The 22,724-nt window shown below is 40.1% G+C and overlaps 1 protein-coding gene across 3 annotated transcripts in view; it reads right to left on the bottom strand.

Moving 5' to 3' along the window:
• The window catches only part of LOC127435329 (potassium voltage-gated channel subfamily A member 5-like), a 68,567-nt gene that overhangs the window by 12,934 nt on the left and 32,909 nt on the right, over nucleotides 1-22,724 (bottom strand). Inside the window, exon 2 of one of the 3 annotated variants that reach the window (XM_051688736.1) lies at nucleotides 15,418-15,438. The exons of the other annotated variants lie outside the window; for them this stretch is intronic. The gene's annotated coding sequence lies outside the window, so the exon portion shown is untranslated. The remainder of the gene's footprint in view (nucleotides 1-15,417; nucleotides 15,439-22,724) is intronic. 3 annotated transcript variants of the gene reach the window in all.

Below are 22,724 nucleotides of genomic sequence, written 5' to 3' on the forward strand. Positions count from 1 at the left end.
ACATTTTTCTATTTTTCTGTTCTATATAATTTAAATTGTCAATTGCCTGAAAAAAATCCTTGTCCCCTTCATCTGGTACAGCACTTCTATGACATGTTATTTATGTGTTTATTTTGTGCTTATTTTTAATTCAAGGCCGAACAAGTGTGCAAAAACGCAAAACGAAATTATTAATAATGTAAATAATTTAAAAAGAATGTTTGTCCCTTGATTTCATGGCAATGTTAAAACTTTTTTTGCAATTATTATTTTTGTTTTTGTTTACATTTTCTTTTTACATACAAAAAGTTGTGGAAAATAATTTTTAAGGTCAAAGTTCAGAGGCTGCTTAAATATGCATATAGTGATTTTTCCCAGCATGTTAAAAGTTATTAATTCACATTTTAACTGTGATATTTTCACACAAAAATATTTGGTGTTGTACCCCATTTTACCCTCATTAGTGTTAACTTGCTTCATTCGTGAAACAAAATTAAATAATAAAAGAAAGAACAACAGTCAAGTTGTCCTTTATGAATAAAAATGTCAACATGTTATAAACCGTTTACCCTTATAGGCAAAAACTGAACTGAAAATTTCAATCTTTTGTAAGTTGGAAAGTCAAAATGTTTTGAGAATGACCCATTTGCAATTTGGGTCAGTTCCTCTCATAAATCTGTTGCGTGACTTTAGAAAACATGGAACACAGCACATGAGTCATATGAACTTCTGTTTACAGACACAGTTATTCACTTCTGTTGGAAAGTGAAGTGTGTTTTAAGGGAGCACACTACAACTGCACTGTGAGAATATGTAGTTAAAGATGCACATTGAGATATGTTGTACTTGAAATAAGTGGTGTTTTATAAAAATTAATTAACTGAACGAGTACAATATTTGTATTTAAAATGAACAAATAAAGAATTTGTTTTAATGACATCTTGAGCATAGTCCTTGAAAACAAATAGAAATGTGCTTGAAAAGTCCTTGAGTTTAACTTTGAAGCGTCTGTATGACCCCAGATTAAAGCGCGTTGTCATGGCTGCAGAGGGAAGCATAGTGTTGCATACTGATGCAGTATTAGAGAGCGCTCTTCGAATCTTTCTCAGCTAATCCAGTGGGCTGTTCGTGTGGGCAGCGGTGCCAGATGGTGACTGTAGTTTTGAATGATGGCATGGTCTTCAGTATTAAGATGGATCAGTGTAATCCAGCGCAGCATATGCAGAAGGCCTGCGAGCAACAGTCCATCGAGGACAAACACTTACAAACCCTCGTCACTCATTGACACATATTTCTCTTCTACAACATGCAGACTGGACATTCTGCTACGTTATTATTCACGGTCAGTCCTATTCCTGATTTAACTTGAAGACCCCATGAAATCAGGCCTTTAGTCCAGTTCTGTTTTTTAGTCCACATCTCTCTTCCAGGAGAACAGACCAAAAATATTGATATCATCTGGCACTACACAGATTTTTGTCTAATCAGATGTGCTCGTTACTACAAATCACCATAACGTGCCCCTCTCCAAAAGGTATCTATGCACCACGTCTAAGCAAACCACAACAGCTTAATTGGTCCACGTTGTAACCAGATATTGTCTCTGAAAAAAATAAAAATAATAATAATATATACAACAGTTAGTTCCGGTCCTCGAATCTGATTGGACGAGAGATGTTCCATGAGTACTGATGGTCTCACAACACTTTCACTGTGTATCACTCCGCTTGTGTTCGTGCCATTCGTGTTCATGCAATTCTAAACTAAAGTGTAAGAGCAGTGCAGATGTGTTAAGAGCTGTCTGCCTCTTTACATTTAATTTTGTGACATTACATATTTTAGCCAGCAGGTGGAGGCAAATTACCATTTTTATGTGTAATATGAGCCAGCTGGTGATATGAAGTGAGTCAGCATCAGTCAGTGTTTACATTCAACAGCACTCTATGATCACTTTAAACTAACAACTTCAGCATTAAGGCTCATCAAATCTGAGAGACACGACAGACTGATTAATTATACAAACTCAAGGCGCTTTCCTCTTACCAGACTTTCCACACTGGAGAGGACAAAATGGCGGAGGAGATTGCAGTTTCTATAGTGAAAGACTCTTGCGCACTGGCTAGCACGAAATAGGGAGAAATATCCCCACTTGGACAGCTATTGGAGAAAATCGGATGAATTTCACCAAAATGATATTATCTTCAGAAAGCTGACTAACAGACTACAGCATCATCAACAGGTGATCACACACACTCCATCTCTCTCTCTCTCTCTCTCTCTCTACACACACACACACACACACACACACACACACACACACACACACACACACAAACATACACACACACACACACACACACACCAGGGTTGCTGCTGAGTTTTTAAAATCAAACTTAAGACTTTTTAAGACCTTTTTCAAGACCTGAACAAATAAAATTAATACCGTATCCCCATACCAAAATAAACCAACACAATCTCAAAATAAATCATGTATCACAGACTCTCACTTAAACAGGAAGGGGCACACATTAAACATGACCTTAACATTGCTTACCAGTAAAACAGGGTAGGATATATTCAAGTTTAAAATACTCAAGACATGCTTTCAACATTTATATCACATTCAAATTGGTTTATGTACCATTATACCTTAAGGAAATTCAGTAATTCACACTGTTACTCCAGAAAAACTGCTTATTAAATTAAAAAACATTATATATAAAAACATCATTATATTGTTTGGTTGTGCATGCTTTCTACGATTTATGTACCATTATATAAATAGATACAAATTAGAGATCGACCGATATTGGATTATACCAATCTCAATACTCAAATGAAGATTTTTAGAAGAATTTCTCAGCTCTTTTGGTCCATACAATGCAAGTGAATGGGTGCCAAATAGTGCCTGACCGATATATCGATCGGCCGATATTAGACTTTCACCGATATATCAGTATTGGCGTATATGTTTACCGATATGCGCAGATATGAAAACTTTTTTCAGAACATATTATGTAGAAAACAATGCTTTAGAATTGGTGTCATAATGTAGTTTGTCCAGCAGAGCGCGCTCCGACTCCATTGTTTACAGAACTGAGCTGACGGTGGCTCTGCAGACAGGGTGGAGTTAAGCGGTGCGGAGTTAAGCGGTGTCTTCACAGTAAGTTGCTAACTAGTTTGTGAAATACATACTGGAAAGTTAATAAACAATATCCCCATCATTTTCCCTTTTCAATATAACTAATATAACATTAACCTTGTCCCTGACAACCATATCACTCATGTCTGTTTGCTGTTAGCCAGCTATAGTTTGTCAGTGCAGTCAGTAATGTAGCAGATTGAAAGGTAAACATCAGAGCATCTTTTTGCAGCTCAGCAGACAACGGTGCGGTGGATTGTGTCCGTTGAGCGTTGATTTCACGCTACACTGTTACCTAGTTGGTGAGACACAATGCTGGTCCATCAAAACTCTGTGACAACGAGTTTATAGCTAACTAGCTAATCACGTAGCTACTTTCATTGTTGTCAGCTGAGTGGAATCTAATGTGTAAACATGTATTCACCAAACTGTTTTGTTCAGGATTCACAGTTTGGTACCCCCTTTAACCGAACAATTCCAGTCGTTGCATTTACAAAATTTAATATTTTAAAGTCTGGTTTTCCACCGTTGAAAGTTTCTCCTGAACTTGTATAGCAGAATATGATGTAACACCGCTTGACTCAGCAGGTGTAAATGCAGGTGTAAATCCTGCACTTCAGTAACTGTCTGGTTTGGTGCAGCTAGGAAATCAGATATCAGAAGACTACAAAAGACAGTTCAGACTGCTGAAATGATTATTGGTTGCCTCCTGCCCTCCCTTCAAGAACTATCCACTTCCAGAGTGAGGAAAAAGGCTGGAAAAAGCACTCTGGACCCCATTCACCCTGCCCACTACCTTTTTGAACTGTTGCCTTCTGGCCAATGCTTTAGAGCTCTGAACACCAGAACCATCAGGCACAGGAACAGTTTTTTTCACGCAGGCTATCCATCTCATGAACAGTTAAAACTGCCCCTTTGAGCAATAATTAATGTGCAATACACAGCTTAGTCTTTTTATATTATCCAACACATCAGACCTCTTCTGCCATTACATTCCCTTGCACTGTACATAACCGATTTGTATTTAAATTTGCACTACATATGTGTATGTATGTATGTGTAAGTGTGTATGTATGTATGTGTGTGTGTATATATATATATATATATGCATATATGTGTATGTATATGTGTGTGTATATGTATATATGTATATATATATATATATATATATATATATATATATATATATATATTGTCTTATTGTGTATTCTATATATACTTTATTTTCTATTCATTTTTTATTTATTTATTATTATTATTATTTTATTCAATTTTTTATTATTATCTATGTCTTGTTGCTGTTTTGTATTGTTGTACATTGGAAGCTCCTGTCACCAAGACAAATTCCTTGTATGTGTAAGCATACTTGGCAATAAAGTTCATTCTGATTCTGATTCTGATTCTTGTTTTACAACCTGCCCCTAATTGTCTGGCAGTATTAATATAGTCAGCATTTGATTGATACTAAACAGTAATACGTCCTGGTAACTTGTGTAACCTCCATTCCCTGATGGAGGGAACGAGACATTGTGTCGATGTAGTGACACTAGGGTTCACTCTTGGGAGCCCGAGACACCTCTGGTCTTTGATAAAAGACCAATGAAAATTGCAGAGTGGTATCTGCATGCCACCCCTGGACATACGGGTATAAAAGGAGCTGGTATGCAACCACTCATTCAGGTTTTATGCTGAGGAGCCGAGACACGGTCCAGCCATTTCAGCGAGTAGTTCAGCGTTGTGGCAGGAGGGACACAATATCTCGTACCCTCCATCAGGGAATGGAGGTTACGCAAGTAACAGGACGTTCCCTATCTGTCACTCACTCGATGTTGTGTCGATGTAATGACACTAGGAGTCCCTATATGAAATGCCACAACTGGCTGAACTGTGTTACGTGAACTGGCGGTGTGTGACGGGCAGACCACTGTGTGCCTTGTAGCCAGCGCACCAGGCCGACATGTAACCTGTCGAACGGTCCTTTGGGAACAAGTCAACTACCCAAAAGATAGAGACAGGCTAACCCAGTCGTGGCCTCTTTTCCCCTTCTTTTTTTCCACTCCATAAAAAAGAAGGGGGATTATCCAACTGGGCCGCCAGGTCTAGTCGGGGGGTGTCCCTCCCAAGGGGAGGACACCGCGGAGACCACACCTCACCCAAAGAGAGGGGGGATATTTAAGTGGGAAAAAAAATGTCACATGGTCTTGATAACCATGTGGAGAGTCTCAAGGTAGATCCTACCCAATGGGTGAGGAGTTACTACAAACATGGAGACTGGGGCAGAGGGGCTCTGCCCAAGGAAGACGCAGTTTGCCAACAGGGAAACGAATTAGCAGAAGATATATATCGCATGGGGTTACCTTACAGGGAACCGCCACATGCGGAGCACCTACCCCAGAACAGAGCTCTTAGTTAGCACGTGTACTGGGCCGGCAGCGAGTCTCTCTGAAAACTCGACTGCCACAGGGCTCGGAGGAAGTCAACCAGGGAACATAGTTTGTGAACACTACTGGGAATTAATGACGCACGTCTTCAGTTCAGAAGAGGTGGAAGGCGCTATGTGCAAGCGATACACCCGGCCGGCTATCCCGGGCTTATCCGCTTGTATTGCGTGCCACTACCTGGGACGAAACCGGTTCCACCCGGAGGTTGTAGAACCTTGCAAAGGTGTTGGGTGTTGCCCAGCCTGCTGCTCTGCAAATGTCTGTTAGAGCGGCACCCCTGGCCAGGGTCCAGGAGGCCGCTACAACCCTGGTAGAATGGGCTCGTAGCCCTACCGGGTGCGGCATGTCCTGGGCGTGATATGCCATAGCTATGGTGTCAGTGAGCCAGTGGGCGATCCTCTGCTTGGAGACAGTGCTTCCTTTCCGCTGTGCACCAAAGCAGACAAAGAGCTGCTCAGAGATCCTAAAGCTCTGCGTGCAATCCAAATAGATGCGTAAAGTGCGCACCGGACACAGCAATGACAGGGTGGATCTGCCTCCTCCTGCGGCAGCGCTCACAGGTTCACCACCTGATCCCTAAAAGGGGTCACGTGAGAGTAGCCCGGACCGAACTCCAGGCATATTTCGCTGACAGAGAACGCTTACAGGTCTCCTACCCTCTTGATGGAAGTGAGTGCAGTCAGGAGGGCAGTCTTCAAGGAGAGTGCCTTAAGCTCAGCTGACTGCAAAGGCTCAAAGGGGGCTCTCTGTAGACCCTGAAGAACTACAGAGAGGTCCCATGAGGAAACGAGGCGCGGTCTGAGGGATTCAGCCTCCTGGCGCCTCTCAGGAACCTGATGATCAGTTCGTGCTTCCCTAAGGACTTACTGTCGACTGTGTCGTGGTGTGCTGCTATGCTGGCAACGTACACCTTCAAGGTGGAAGGGGACAGCCGCCCTTCCAACCTCTCCTGCAGGAAGGAAAGCACTGATCTGACTGCGCATCTCTGGGGGTCTTCCCGTCGGGAAGAACACCACTTAGCGAACAGACGCCACTTAAAGGCATACAGGCGCCTCGTAGAGGGGGCCCTAGCCAGAGTGATCGTGTCTACCACCGCGGGTGGTAGACCGCTCAGGTCTTCTGCGTCCCATCCAGGGGCCAGACATGGAGATTCCAGAGGTCTGGTCGTGGGTGCCAGGTGGTGCCCCATCCCTGAGAAAGAAGGTACTTCCTCAGAAGAATTCACCAGGGGGGCTGTCGCGAGGAGCATGAGGTCCGAGAACCACGTCTGGGTGGGCCAATAGGGTGCTACCAGGATGACCTGCTCCTCGTCCTCCCTGACCTTGCATAGAGTCTGTGCCATTAGGCTCACTGTGGGAAATGCATATTTGCGCAGGCCAGGGGGCCAGCTTTGTGCCAGCACGTCTATGCCGAGGGGGACCTCGGTCAGGGCATACCAGAGCGGGCAGTGGGAGGATTCTTGGGAGGCGAACAGGTCCACCTGTGCCTGTCCGAATCGTCTCCAAATCTGCTGGACCACCTGAGGGTGGAGTCTCCACTCTCCCCTGAGGGTAACATGCCGTGACAGCTCGTCCACTGTAGTGTTGAGGTTGCCCGGGATGTGAGGGGCTCGCAACGACTTGAAGTGCTGCTGGCTCCAGAGGAGGAGACAGCAGGCGAGTTGTGACATACAATGAGAGTGCAGACCGCCTTGGCGGTTGACATATGCTACTGTTGCCATGCTGTCTGTCCGAACTAACACGTGCTTGCCCTGGATCAATGGCCGAAACCTCCGCAGGGCGAGCAGAATTGCCAACAACTTGAGGCAGTTGATGTGCCAATGCAGTCACGGACCCGTCCACAAGCCAGCGGCTGCATGCCCATTGCAAACAGTGCCCCAGCCTGTTTTGGAGGCATCTGTCGTGACCACGACGTGCCTGGAGACCAGTTCTAGGGGAACACCTGCCCGTAGAAACAAGAGGTCTGTCCAAGGGCTGAAAAGACGGTGACAGAAAGGCGTGATGACCACGTGATGTGTCCCGCGGCGCCATGCCCATCTTGGGACTCGAGTCTGAAGCCAGTGATGAAGCGGTCTCATATGCATCAACCCGAGCGGGGTGGCTACCACTGAGGATGCCATATGCCCCAGGAGCCTCTGAAAACGTTTCAGTGGAACCGCTGTTTTCTGTTTGAACGCCTTCAAACAGGCCAGCACCGACTGGGTGCGCTCGTTCATGAGGCGCGCTGTCAAAGAGACTAAGTCCAACTCCAAACCGAGGAAAGAGATGCTCTGAACCGGGAGGAGCTTGCTCTTTTCCCAGTTGACCCGCAGCCCTAGTCGGCTGAGGTGTGAGAGCACCAAGTCCCTGTGTGAGCACAACATGTACCGAGAGTGAGCTAGGATTAGCCAGTCGTCGAGATAGTTGAGAATGCGAATGCCCACTTCCCTAAATGGGGCAAGGGCTGCCTCTGCGACCTTCATGAAGATGTGAGGAGACAAGGACAGGCCGAAATGGAGGACCTTGTACTGATACGCCTGACCCTTGAATGCAAACCGCAGAAGGGTCTGTGTCGAGGTAGAATCGAGACGTGGAAGTACGCGTCCTTCAGGTCTACCGCCGCGAACCAATCTTGATGCCGGACGCTCGCCAGAATGCATTTTTGCGTCAGCATCTTGAACGGGTAGTTCAGCGTTGAAAGAAGAAAGAAAGTCATACAGGTTTGTAACAACATGATGGTGAATGACAGAATTTCATTAATAATAATATTTCTGTAAAACATGTTAAATGTGTATTCTGTAAGCAGGGTTTTTCCTGGCTCAAAATGAGGTAGAGGTGGTACCATCCTGATCATGTGCACACATACACTTGTACCATGCCTTCCACTGGCTGAAGCAAACACTTAAGCAACATATTTTAGGTGTTCTAATAATTAGATGATTGAAGAAAATGACAATTATCAACTTATAACATATTTAATTAAAAAAGCTAACCTGTTCAACATTAAATTAATTAAATACAACATAACAGCTAATGTGTTCATTTATAGTTAACAAACAGCAAACTTGATTAACCTCTAAAACCGATAATAAGATCATCTCTGATCTCAGGTATGTGGGTAGGTATGGTGGGAAGGGACGATGTGTAGAGACCAATCGGCCACTGTTTTACAGCTTGGATTGGACTGATCGCTTAGATTGAGAGGTCTTGATTTACCATGCGCACAACTGAAACAGTGCTGGATCTTATTACTTGTTCTTATTCTATGTAATTATGTTTCTGGTTTATTGTGGCATTTACAAATGTAAGTAGATCTTAGGTTCAGTAAAACCCTCAGGTCACCTGTTTGATAAAAAGGCTACCTTGGTTCCAAATGCCAAAACTTGCTTTGAGATTGCAATACAAAATTTTGCCCAGATACAGTTGACATGATTGTAGTCATCATGTCAAGCATGAATAATTCACAAAATGAATAAATAAACTGCATCACTTTCTCAGCATTGTAACAAGTGCCTCCAAACATGAGATGTACCTGTTTGCATTTTTGAGAAAATCAAAATTATGCATGGTTAGTCATTTTTAAGTCACTGAAATAAGGCCATGAAACACATAATAGATTCTGACTCAAAGACTGCAAAGACAGCATAAACTGTATTAACGAAACGCAATACAAACACATTCCATAATAACACACATTTGGCAGCATTTTTGGGGAACACAAGGGAATTTATTAGGTTTATTTATTATGATGATGATTATAATTATCTTGCATTTATAATTTGCGTAATGGCATTTGGGGAGGTGGTTATATATAAGATTTTTTTAATCACTTCGTTATTTAATTGCTTTTTTCGTTTAAAGTGCAATTTGAATTTAGAAATGTCTTTTAAGTTTTTCACGTTTCAATAAATTAATTAAATTTTTAAAGCAAAATCAATAAAGCAAAAATATTCACCAACCTTGGGGACTGACCATATAATCGGATATTGCGATATTTTAAATGCGATTATCATGAAAATATTTTTAATAAAAGTTACATTTTTCATGAACAATTGTAAAAGTAATTTTATGGAGACCCGCACAAACACGTGTACTCAGTTCCACATTGCAACATGTTACCTATTAATTTTTGCATATTTGTTTGTTTTTGAGTAGTTTATGGGCAATATAAACATTTTATTTTATTGAAAAACGTTTTTGAAAATAGTAAATTATTCGTTTGTGCTATGGCTCTTTCGAACTGCTCGCCTGAGTTTCGTCAACAGGCGGAGGTGGCATGAAATTTGATGGAGGTGGTCGCCTCATAATTCTCTATGCAGGAAAAACCCTGTGTAATGGAATATAGTGGAGTTAACCTCCATTATGTAATTTGTGAAAGTAACGAGTTACTCTCTACTTGAGTACTTTCAATTGGATACTTTCTTACTCTTACTCAAGTAATTATTTATGTTAGCACTTTTACTTCTACTTGAGTAACTTTTTTTTAAGTAATTGTACTTTATTGAGTACAGTTTTTGGCTACTCTACCCACCTCTGTTAACCCTTCACATTTACTTGTGTCAGTTTGGACTAATTTCACAGTTGTCAGCTTTATATAGCATTATACTATCACCAAATCTTGTATGCCTAACAATATAAGTATGGGGGAGTAACAGTATGCTGACTTTGTTCAGTTTTTTCAGTTGAACAACTGTATTACACCGAACAAAATTATAAACGCAACACTTTTGTTTTTGCCCCCTTTTTTCATGAGCTGAACTCAAAGATCTAAGACTTTTTCTATGTACACAAAAGGCCTATTTCTCTCAAATATTGTTCACAAATCTGTCTAAATCTGTCTTAGTGAGCACTTCTCCTTGGCCGAGATACTCCATCCACCTCACAGGTGTGGCATATCAAGATGCTGATTAGACAGCATGATTATTGCACAGGTGTGCCTTAGGCTGGCCACAATAAAAGGCCACTCTAAAATGTGCAGTTTTATCACACAGCACAATGCCACAGATGTCGCAAGTTTTGAGGGAGCGTGCAATTGGCATGCTGACTGCAGGAATGTCCACCAGAGCTGTTGCCCGTGAATTGAATGTTCATTTCTCTACCATAAGCCGTCTCCAAAGGCGTTTCAGAGAATTTGGCAGTACATCCAACCGACCTCACAACCACAGACCACGTGTAACCACACCAGCCCAGGACCTCCACATCCAGCATCTCACCTCCAAGAACGTCTGAGACCAGCCACCCGGACAGCTGCTGCAACAATCGGTTTGCATAACCAAAGAATTTCTGCACAAACTGTCAGAAACCGTCTCAGGGAAGCTCATCTGCATGCTCGTCGTCCTCATCGGGGTCTCGACCTGACTGCAGTTCGTCATCGTAACTGACTTGAGTGGGCAAATGCTCACATTCGATGGCGTCTGGCACTTTGGAGAGGTGTTCTCTTCACGGATGAATCCCGGTTTTCACTGTACAGGGCAGATGGCAGACAGCGTGTATGGCGTCGTGTGGGTGAGCGGTTTGCTGATGTCAACGTTGTGGATCGAGTGGCCCATGGTGGCGGTGGGGTTATGGTATGGGCAGGCGTATGTTATGGACAACGAACACAGGTGCATTTTATTGATGGCATTTTGAATGCACAGAGATACCGTGATGAGATCCTGAGGCCCATTGTTGTGCCATTCATCCACAACCATCACCTCATGTTGCAGCATGATAATGCACGGCCTCATGTTGCAAGGATCTGTACACAATTCCTGGAAGCTGAAAACATCCCAGTTCTTGCATGGCCAGCATACTCACCGGACATGCCACCCATTGAGCATGTTTGGGATGCTCTGGATCGGCGTATACGACAGCGTGTTCCAGTTCCTGCCAATATCCAGCAACTTCGCACAGCCATTGAAGAGGAGTGGACCAACATTCCACAGGCCACAATCAACAACCTGATCAACTCTATGCGAAGGAGATGTGTTGCACTGCATGAGGCAAATGGTGGTCACACCAGATACTGACTGGTTTTCGGACCCCCCCGGACCCCCCCAATACAGTAAAACTTCACATTTTAGAGTGGCCTTTTATTGTGGCCAGCCTAAGGCACACCTGTGCAATAATCATGCTGTCTAATCAGCATCTTGATATGCCACACCTGTGAGGTGGACGGAGTATCTCGGCAAAGGAGATGTGCTCACTAACACAGATTTAGACAGATTTGTGAACAATATTTGAGAGAAATAAGCCTTTTGTGTACATAGAAAAAGTCTTAGATCTTTGAGTTCAGCTCATGAAAAATGGGGGCAAAAACAAAAGTGTTGCGTTTATAATTTTGTTCAGTGTAGTTTGATTTTGTGCTTCACATAAGTTGGGACGTGTAGTTATTATTGATTGCATGGACTGAGTGCTTTTAGAATTGTTTAATTCTTGGGGGAAAGAAACAGTTCCCTTTGAAGTCAATCATTTTGACGCTTTGAGATATATTCCTCTGTCTGATGGACATGAGTGCTGTTTTATATAAATGGCGCTTGTTGAGACTGATGGCGTTCATTGTGAGCGCATGAAACTTGAAACGGAATCAAAGCAACTCCCCTCTCCACCCACCATACTCCTTCTATGGCTCTCGAGGGAGTCACAGAAGAACCCCTGTGCCCAATGGCGAGGGTTTCCAGCTGGGTACTAAGTACAGTCAGGCGGCTATGTGTATCAGTTCGCAGCAGTGTTTGGTCCATCTCCATGTGGTGCAAGACGTGCCCATATTTTACAATGTCTCCTCGTCAAAGATAGAGACAGTATCAGTGTGTCACACAGAAAGGCTTTTACAGCTGTTATTTTCTGGTCGCCAAAAAGGATAGTAGCCTTCGACCAATTCTAGACTTGAGGCACTTGAACCAGACCTCGCGAAGTCTCCGTTCAAAATGGTTACTCAGAGACAGATTTTGTCTCATGTCCTCTGGACTGGTTTATGTCAATCAACCTGAACTGTGCAAATAGCCCCTCGTCACAGGCCATTCTTGAGATTTGCCTTCAAGGGAACTACATACTAGTTCAAAGTTCTGCCCTTGGTCTTGGCCCTAGCTCTTTACATATTAACGAGATGTGTCGATGCGGTGCTCAATCTATGCTGAGGCTGAGCAGTGTCCGTATTTTGAATTACCTCGACGACTGATTGCTTTTAGTGCAGTCAGAGGCACGAGCATGTGAGCATAGAAACCTGTTACTCACACATTTGGAGTGTCTGGGTCTCAAAGTCAGTTGGGTGAAGAGTATGTTGGTGCCCAGTCACCAAGTTTCCTTCTTATGGAATTAAACTCAGCTCGGTAACCATGTTGAGCTGAGATGGACCTGTTTGCCTCCCAAGAAACCATGGACTGTCGCCCCTGGTACTCCACGACTCAGGCTCTGCTGGGCTTGGATACCCTAGCTCAAAAATGGCCAGTGAAACTAGGGATGCTCTGATCAGGATTTTTACAGCCAATACCGATCACCGATCTTCTTGCCACCTGATCGGCTGAAACCGATCCTGATACTGATCATTTCACCTTTTATCAGGATCTCTGTCAGAACTGGCTATATGCAAGCTTTCTGCACACTGTCATTATTAATGGAATTTTCCTCTTCCCATCAATTTGCCTAGTTTTTGCTGACAGAAAAAGTTTAAAAGGCTTATTAAAAAAGCTTTTTTTAATAAGACTTTAAAATAAGTATAGGCTAACAAAATATTATCTATATTATATTAATAATATTAGAATATTCTTCTATATTCATTATTAAAAAAATGAAGCTTAGTGTCAAACTGAAGACAAACCGATAACCCATAGGTGCAATTAAACTTAATGTGACATTTTTGGTTATTGATTCATTTTCATTATTTCATATAATTATTGTAATTCCTTATTTTATTTTTGCATTTTATTTAAAACATTATATTATGACATCTTAATATTGTATAAAGAATTATTATATTTATAAATTCCTTCCCTGCCTTTTCATTAAGTTGGATGATTGTATTAATAGTTTGTTGCTGCTTGAACTTTAATGAGGGGAACACGCGCTCTCTCATGAGGGCAAGAGATGAAAGGAAAGTGGAGAAAGGGTGCATGTTCCTGGACTCTACAGGTGCTACTATTGTTAATGCAGTTTAATCGGGAGATATTTAATAAAGATGTTTGAATTACACCACATTTTTTAACTCGTGTTATTACTGAGATGCCTATAACCGGCGGAGACTGAGAAGCTGCTGCCATGAACGATAATAAAGACCGTTTCACAGCTTGCGCTGTTTTCCCTTTGCCTTGTCACATGTGAAACACCACATTAACAGTACAGTTCATATTGCCATCCCTCTCCTACTGTATCGTTCTTAACTGTTTAATCAAGTTTATTGTCTTACAACACTATGCCAGTATTCCCCACACTTCGTGATATCATGACTAGGGTTGCCACTTTGGAAGTTTTAAAATAAGGGACACTTAAGAGGGTGGGGGATTGGGGGGGGGAGGTCATGGCCCCTAACCACATCTTCCACAGTTTTAGCAATAAATATGTTAAGAGTTAATATGCGTTATTAATAAAAATGTATACCCTTTCTTATATGCTGAAATTTGAACTTTCCTGACGCCTGACTTATAAAAAAAACAAAACATCTTTTATAAGTTAAAAATATATTTATTTTTATCTTTTCAATTATATGTCTCCTTTATCTTATTTATGTATACATTTTGGTTGGTTTATACGTATTTTTTTTTTCTTCCTTCACCTGTACTTGTCTTCATGACTCCACTTGTGGACTTTTCAGACGGTCCTTTACCCACCATAGGCACATTTTCCAACTTATATCAATGTTAAATTAGCGATCTGGAATGATTTCACCATGATGCCATCTGTCCAGCTTAAATACAGGACAAATTGCGTCCCGTATTGATTCGATACAGGATGCATAATTCTATCTTTAAATACGAGACGATCCCGTATTTTACAGGACGGGTGGCAACCCTAACCATGACAGTGCTGCTCAAGTCATAAAGGAGCCGCGCATCTTTTGAGTCATGAGCGATCGGCCAAATTACCGATCACCAATCAAGTCATAGGACCTGAATATGATGTCCGATTGATCAGAGCATCCCTAGTAACTATGCAACTTCCATTGACAGCCATTGAAAAGTTGCTGTGTATTCTACAAATATATAAACAAATAAATCGCAAATACAGCAGATGTTTTACTAGTGCCATCTGAGCAACTACTGTTGAGATTAATGGAAATGTTAACAGATCGAGAGCTCCAGATATTACAAACCACCTTGTATTAAATAACTTTATTAATAGTAATATTTTCCCCTTGGTTGCATCAAAATCAAAACTGACCATATTAAAAATATCTGTTTTGAAACTAAGTTTACTTTATGTGTCTCTTAAACTGTAAACAATCCGAGGTCTCAAGTTAAATATGTCTTTAAATAGGTCTGCATCACATAAGCCAAATACTACTCTAATACTCTCTCTCTCTCTCAGGAGACTTTTGTGGTCAGATTCGGCTTCAATGTTGTTGTTTTTTTTCTGTTCTGCTCCAGTTTAAACAGCTTCAGTGAACAAACACTCAAACACACTCTCACTCACACACCACACACACACACACACACACCACAAAGCATCCACTCTTCTTTAGGTCTTATTGGGTTAAAACCCTCACATTAAGCAGCCCGACATTCTAAACAGTACTGACAAGATGAACATACAAGTAGGGGAGTGAAGGAATATCATTCATTTATGGTTATATTTTGTACAGTATTTATAGTTTTTAAATGTGTCTGGGGTACTGTTTAACATTACAAAAATGCAATATTTTTTGTTACATCTAACCAAGGTAGTGAAGATCCATGCTTGGATTTACCTGTGGTTACTCGTTCTTGTTCTGTAAAAAAAAAAAAGAAAAAAGTACAATTTCAGGACAAATAAAACATAAAATCAAGGGATAGGTTTCCTTCTGTGTGAAATCTGTTCTCTTCTAGTGCACTCTGATAGTAGGAATGTGTAACTGGTTTTGTTTGTTTTTAGAACTTTTAGGAGATGACAGTAAATTTACATCTGAATCCCAGCTCAAAATGAATGCATTATTATTGGTAATTGCAAATATTTTTGTAATATAATCATTCTATCACTTTTATTATTAATTTCTGTCTGTACATTTTTCATTTTATAGGCCCCAGACCCCCACCCCGGCGCTATCAAATGAGGTGCAACTGTAGAACTTGGTTGCACTGGTGCCACTGCTTTCAAATATTAGTCTGGAGCCCCAATTGTAATAAAATTTGTTTAACTAATGTTTGTCGAGATGTGTGTAAAATATGGTAAATTATTCTTAGTCTCTGGTGACAGGTAACGAAACACCTTTATGGTCAGAGATCGGAGTACGTTTTTAGCTGGCTCATATTTGTCCCAATAGATGAATATGAACTTTGTGCATCCATGATAATAGGTGTCAGTATAACGTTTGTTTGCTAACTGCTGCCGCTTCACACCGAAAATGTTTATCTTCATCTCATACTTCACACATACTCATAATGGACATTCTTGGATTCAATACAAATGAATTTTAATGTGTTGTTGCACGCTGCACTGTGACCAGTGAGCTCTCTGGCGGCTGTGAGCATCTTGGATCTGCTTGATATTTCTTGATTTGTATATATACACTGGTGGCCAAAAGTTTGGATTGGTACTTTTTAAGTGGCATTCAACTGATCACAATGTATAGTCAGGACATTAATAACGTGAAAAATTACTATTACAATTTGAAAAAAATGTTTCAGAACTTCTTAAACTTCTTCAAAGAGTTCTCATCAAAATATCCTCCACGTGCAGCAATGTCAGCTTTGCAGATCCTTGTTATTCAAGCTGTCAGTTTGTCCAGATACTCAGGTGACATTTCACCCCACACTTCCTGTAGCACTTGCCATAGATGTGGTGGTCTTGTCAGGCACTTTTCATGCACCTTACAGTCTAGCTGATCCCACAAAAGCTCAATGGGGTTAAGATTCATAACACTCTTTTCCAATTATCTGTTGTCCAATATCTGTTTCTTTGCCCACTCTAACCTTTTCTTTTTGTTTTTCTGTTTCAAAAGTGTCTTTTTCTTTGCAGTTCTTCCCATAAGTCCTGCACCCCTGAGACTTCTCTTTACTGTTGTACATGAAACTGGTGTTGAGCGGGTAGAATTCAATGAAGCTGTCAGCTGAGGACATGTGAGGTGTCTATTTCTCAAACTAGAGACTCTGATGTACTTATCCTCTAGTTTAGTTGTACATCTGGTCTTCCACATCTCTTTCTGTCCTTGTTAGAGCCAGTTGTCCTTTGTCTTTGTAGACTGTAGTGTACACCTTTGTATGAAATCTGCAGTTTTTTGGCCATTTCAAGTATTGTATAGCCTTCTAGAGAGTTTCTAGAGAAAGCTGTTTCTTTTGTGCCATTTTTGACCTAATATTGACCTTAAGACATGCCAGTCTATTGCATACTGTGGCAACTCAAAAACAAACACAAACACGATGTTAAGCTTCATTTAATGAACCAAATAACTTTCAACTGTGTTTGATATAATGGCAAGTGATTTTCTAGTACCAAATGATCAATTTAGCATGATTACTCAAGGATAAGGTGTTGGAATGATGGCTGATGTCTAGATTTGATCAAAAATGACTTTTTTCAAATAGTGATGGTGCTGTTTTTTACATCAGTAATGTCCTGACTATACATTGTGATCAGTTTGGTGAATTAAAGTATCAATTTCCTTCTGAAACAGCAAAATCTCTACATTATTCCAAACTTTTGGCTGCCAGTGTATGTACTTCTATGCTTGAGTATGGCAGAAAGCACTATATTAAGTATTATTATTGTTGTTATTAGTAGTAGTAATTGTTATGATTAGTAATAGTAGAAATTCAGTCAGCTGCATGGTTGTCATGTGCTGTAAACAAACTAAGATTTAAGAATACTAAGAAGTATGAAAAAGAAGAAAATAAATACATTAAATTATAATAATAATACTTATTATTATTATTATTATTATTATTATTATTATATTAAATGAATAATAATTCATTAATTAAAAATAAATGTAATTTATAATAACTTAAGTTAATTAAATAATACATATTTAATACTTATATAATAGATACTTAATTACAAAATAAGCATACATATTTTATACACGTTACAGCACTCAAAAAGTACTGCATAACAGCAATGATCCTACAACCATTTCACATCACAAAGGAAGAGAGTGTATGGATGTGTGACTTTCTTCTTTTCATTCAGTTTCTAATCATGCAGTGCATTCTATGCACATTTCACAATTAATTACATAGAAGACATGATGATGACAGATTTTTCATTTTTGTGTGAACTGTCCCTGTAAAATTTGACTTCGTCCACTAGCTGGCACTACACAGCTCCTTAAATGTTGTTTCTGAGCAGGTCATAAACTATATGACACCTGAAGCAAAATGTCAAGTACATGTCATTACTTATCGAGCACTCTCATTTAATGTCTTTTCTTTGTTATTCTAGTGGATGCAAGGCTACTTTTGAGAAGACTATGTACATGAAAGAAACAGAAAATGAATGTGACTCAATGTGTTGGCTCTGTCAAGCATGTCAAATATTGCCGCCTACACCGCATGGAGGGCAGATGAGCTGTGTTATCTATATTAAGATTGAAATGGCAGCGTCCTCATGGACTTATTCTCCCAGGACTCTGAGGCATTAATGTAACCTCCATTTAATGATGCAAAGCAGATTAAAGACAGCTTTATAGGAAATCTCAAATGGAAATGTGTAACTGATGTGACTTGTGAGGAAATACACATGCACGTGATTTCTGTGTGATCTATGTTCTTCCCTTCACAATGGAAGATGCAAAGAACTTAATGTAGGGCGATTTATTTGCACTTGAATGGAATGATGTCTCAGTCCTGATTACTCTCACATAGCCAGATTTTTGACTAGAAAATAAATCAAATCTGGTCCACATTGCAGCTTTCTTCTGGCCAAGAACGTCCCACTAAGACAGGAAGAGAGCATCTGACCAACAAGTAACCACCCAGATTTTTCATTTAGACACATAAAAACATTGGTAACACTTCAAATGTATGTTCCCTTTGTTAATGGATATGTGGTTATAAAAACATGCAAAAAAAGTCACATGTTATTAATGCTTAATAACACTTTTTCAACATTAATAACATATGAAAATGTACCTTAATGCAAAGTGGACATTTATTGAGGAGCTGTCAACATTATAAACTTGTACATAGAGTTCAGTATGGTCACTAGGCTTTTATTATATGATATCTGCTGTGAATAAGCATGAAGAGCTGAAAAGTGTTTTTGCAGAGGACTTTAAGTAACTAGGACTAGGACAGCACTCGGAGTAGCACCATTCTTTTGATATCAGTGCTACAAAGAAGTGAGTCAGAGACATTACAGTAATTAATATAAACACACATAATCCCTTCTTTCAGGACAGGACGGATTGACTTTTTGGCTAAAATTAGTGTGTCCTTGAGGAAATTCGAAACACTGTTCCCCAGTAGCCAAAGCGATAAGTGATGTTGGGCGTATGGGCATGTGTGAGCCCCATTTTCGGGGTAAAATGTCCACAATGGGGCACCAAAAGCAAACATTTCTGATAGGAGATGCTGCTTGTCAGTGAATCGGCATAATGGGGACGATCCTATAGGTACAGGAAGTTTTGGAAACAATATGCCGACTTCCTGAGTGATTAGAGGTCGACCGACAGTGGATTTTGCCAATACGATAACTATGATGGTGGGAAAGGCCGATAACCAATTAATCAAGTCGAAATTTTTCTTATTTTTTCTATACTATGGCAGGCAAAGACAAAGAGTCCAAAATGAATAAAATCCCAGATGCAGTTTTTTTGTTTTTCAACCACAATCCCAATAATAACCAAAAGAAATGAAGATTTGGTGCATAATGCATAAACAAGCTTAAAATACATAGGAGACTCTTATTTTGAAATGATGACAAACCTATGGGAAACTATAGACATCAACATTTTACCGATAACTGATAGTTCCAAAAAGCAACTGTTGGCACTGATTAATCGCTAAAACCGATATATCATCTACCTCTATGTGTGATCATGTTGTGAAACCGAAGTTGTTAAAAACACACACATACACACAAAACTATGTGTTGAGAAAAAAAAAGGCATAGCACATCCAACATTGAAAACTCATCCCCAGTGGTGTAGTGTATGTTCGATTCGTTAACGAATCACTCTTTTAAACTGATTCTTTAAATCTCTCATTCAAAATGATTCGCAAGGCTTATGGTAGATCAACCAAATGAAAGGAATGACTTTGTTTAGGAGTAAAACTGTGAAAGGAAAACAATGTTAACAAAATTTGAATAATTAATATTAATAATTAACATTATTACACATATTGGCAACACTTTTGTTAGTGATGTTCTTAACAATGTTGTTAACATTTGATGCTATATAACCTACTAGTGAAAATACTGATAAACAGCACTGTGTACTTCGGAGAACACTTTTGAATGATGGTTTACTGAAACGAACCGTCTGAACAAACTGATTTGTCCCCCCACACGTTCAAGACAGGTTTGTAAGTCATATAGTACTATGTTCAGTTCAATTATTGCATAAAATGTGTAGAAAAAACAAAACAAAAACACTTTTATGGCCTGTTGTAATCCTAGCTTTTTATGTTAACTAGAGGTCAACCGATGTGGATTTTTTAATGGCTGATGCCAATATCCAGAGAGCAGGGTGGCCGATAGATTGTCTTATATGGCTCTGATATGCGGGAACGTTTAAATGAGATTGTGTTGCACACAATGGTCTATTATTGTGGTAACACGATGGCACGTAACAACAAAATGAAATGTGATTGGTCATTTACATGTCTCAGATGGCTCCTTCACGTGCAAACAGGCAATTCTCTGCGCCGTTGTGTCTGAAGAAACACATCGGCCTCTGCAAAATATTGGTCGACCACTGATGTTAACATTTAAAATATTTCTTTTTCTTCAGTGTCAGGGCCAAGAAATGTTCTTGCTGACAATCAAGTGTGCATTTATGCGTTTGGGTATGTGGTTGTGTGTAGATGTGTCTATTGTATGTGTGAGGATGTGGTTGTATGTGTTATGTGAAGTGTGTGATTAGTGTGCTGTATGTGGGTGGGCTGCAGTGGAGTGGGCTTGTGTCAGATCACAGTGTGCTATTATTCACATTGGACTTTTAGTCAAGCCCAGGGTTTTTATGTATTCTATAGACAGATTGCAAGAATGAAAATATTAAAATAATAAACCCTTAATATTTTCATTAATATTCCATTATCAAGAATGATTGTGAATCTCACAAAACTATTCAAGCATACGTCTTTCATATTTCAACCAAATATAATGTTAAGATCACCATAAATAGTTCAACTATATAGTCTTTGATCACAAAGTGTGATATGGTCCGACATCTTAGATGAAATGTTCGCACAATGCAGACCTTCAGTGTAACTACTCCAACTATTGAAGAACCAATAAGAGCACAACAATTGATGACATAGGTATGTGTGAGAGAAAGAGGCAGAGATAGACTTTGACCTCTAAAAACTTGTTCACGTGACTCGCTAGTTGAAGTTTATCAAAATTTCCTTTCAAAAAAGCAGGCTGCTGTGGCATCAGATTATAATAGAATAATACTGAATGATTACTGTATTCATACGATATGTCCAAAAACCTTATTGTGCTAAAGCTGGATGAAGAAAAATCTATTTAAGTAACCTAAATAGTTGTAAGTTAAATCTCTCGAGTGTTAAACTGACCTTAATAGGATTTGTTTTGCATGCGCAAAATTAATAGTTTGTGTTTCATTAATTTGACATGTGACAGCGGCATTGACTCTGTACAGGAAACAGAAATGAGTTCATACTCCCAACCTTCCTTAAATACAAACAATTAGTTTTTTTTTTGTTGTTGTTTTTTTTGCCCGTACAGTTACATTAAGAGTTTCTGGTCTTAAATTTTAGCTTCCTTATTCCTTGCAATTTATAACTTTGTAAATGTTTCTGTCATGATGGTTCTTTTCCATAACATTGAATGGGGTAATAATGTATGATGGGGAAAAAAAACACATTTACTGTATAAAGCAAGATGTCTAAAATTCAAGTCCAGTCCTAAACTGTTTATAATGGATTTACAACTTTTATCTTCTCTTCAGAAAATATCATAAGACTGCAAAAGCTATGACGAAGCCCCAAATGATTAAATACATGAAAATAATTCATCACGGAAAATCGTATGATTTTAAAATGTCATTTATTGTCACACTGACATACATTCACCGACCACTTTATTAGGTATACCTAATGGTTTACTCAAAATTGTGCAAAAAACAAAAAACATCCAGTGAGCGGCAGTTCTGTGGCAGAAACGCCTTGTTGGTGACAGAGGTCAATGGCGAATGGCCAGACTGGATCGAGCTGACAGAAAGGCTACGGTAACTCAGTTAACCACTTTGTGCAATTAAAGTGAGCAGAATAGTATCTCAAAATGCACAACATGTTGAATCTTGAGGCGGATCGGCTACAACAGCAGAAGACCACGTCGGGTTCCACTTCTGTCAGCCAAGAACAGAAAGCTGAGGCTGCAGTGGACACAGGCTCACCAAAACTGGACAGTTGTAAAGACTGGAAAAGCATAGCCTGGTCTGATGAATCTAGATTTCAGCTTAGGAGATGGTAGGCCTACTGTAGCATCAGTTCCCTATCTGTAACTCACTCGACGTTGTGTCGATGAAGTGACACTAGGGGTCACTCTTGGGAGCCCGAGACACCTCTGGTCTTTGATAAAAGGCCAATGAAAATTGGCGAGTGGTATTTGCATGCCACTCCCCCGGACATACGGGTATAAAAGGAGCTGGTTTGCAACCACTGATTTGTTGATGTCCATGCTCATTGAGCTGAATTCTACTGTTCATTCACCTCTGATGGATCTGACGGCGCATTTCAGCAGCTTCTCCCTCCTCTGCACTGGTGCACTGCAGAGAACGCCCCTGGGCGCTTCAGCAGAAAACAAAGAGAGTATATTTTCTGAAAGAGCTTTTTTCCTCTAAAAGAGTATATTTCTCTAAAAGAGCGGCACACACGGAACGTCTTTTTAGAG

This window comes from Myxocyprinus asiaticus, chromosome 45 (genome assembly GCF_019703515.2).
Source record: "Myxocyprinus asiaticus isolate MX2 ecotype Aquarium Trade chromosome 45, UBuf_Myxa_2, whole genome shotgun sequence".
Taxonomy (NCBI): Eukaryota; Metazoa; Chordata; class Actinopteri; order Cypriniformes; family Catostomidae; genus Myxocyprinus; species Myxocyprinus asiaticus.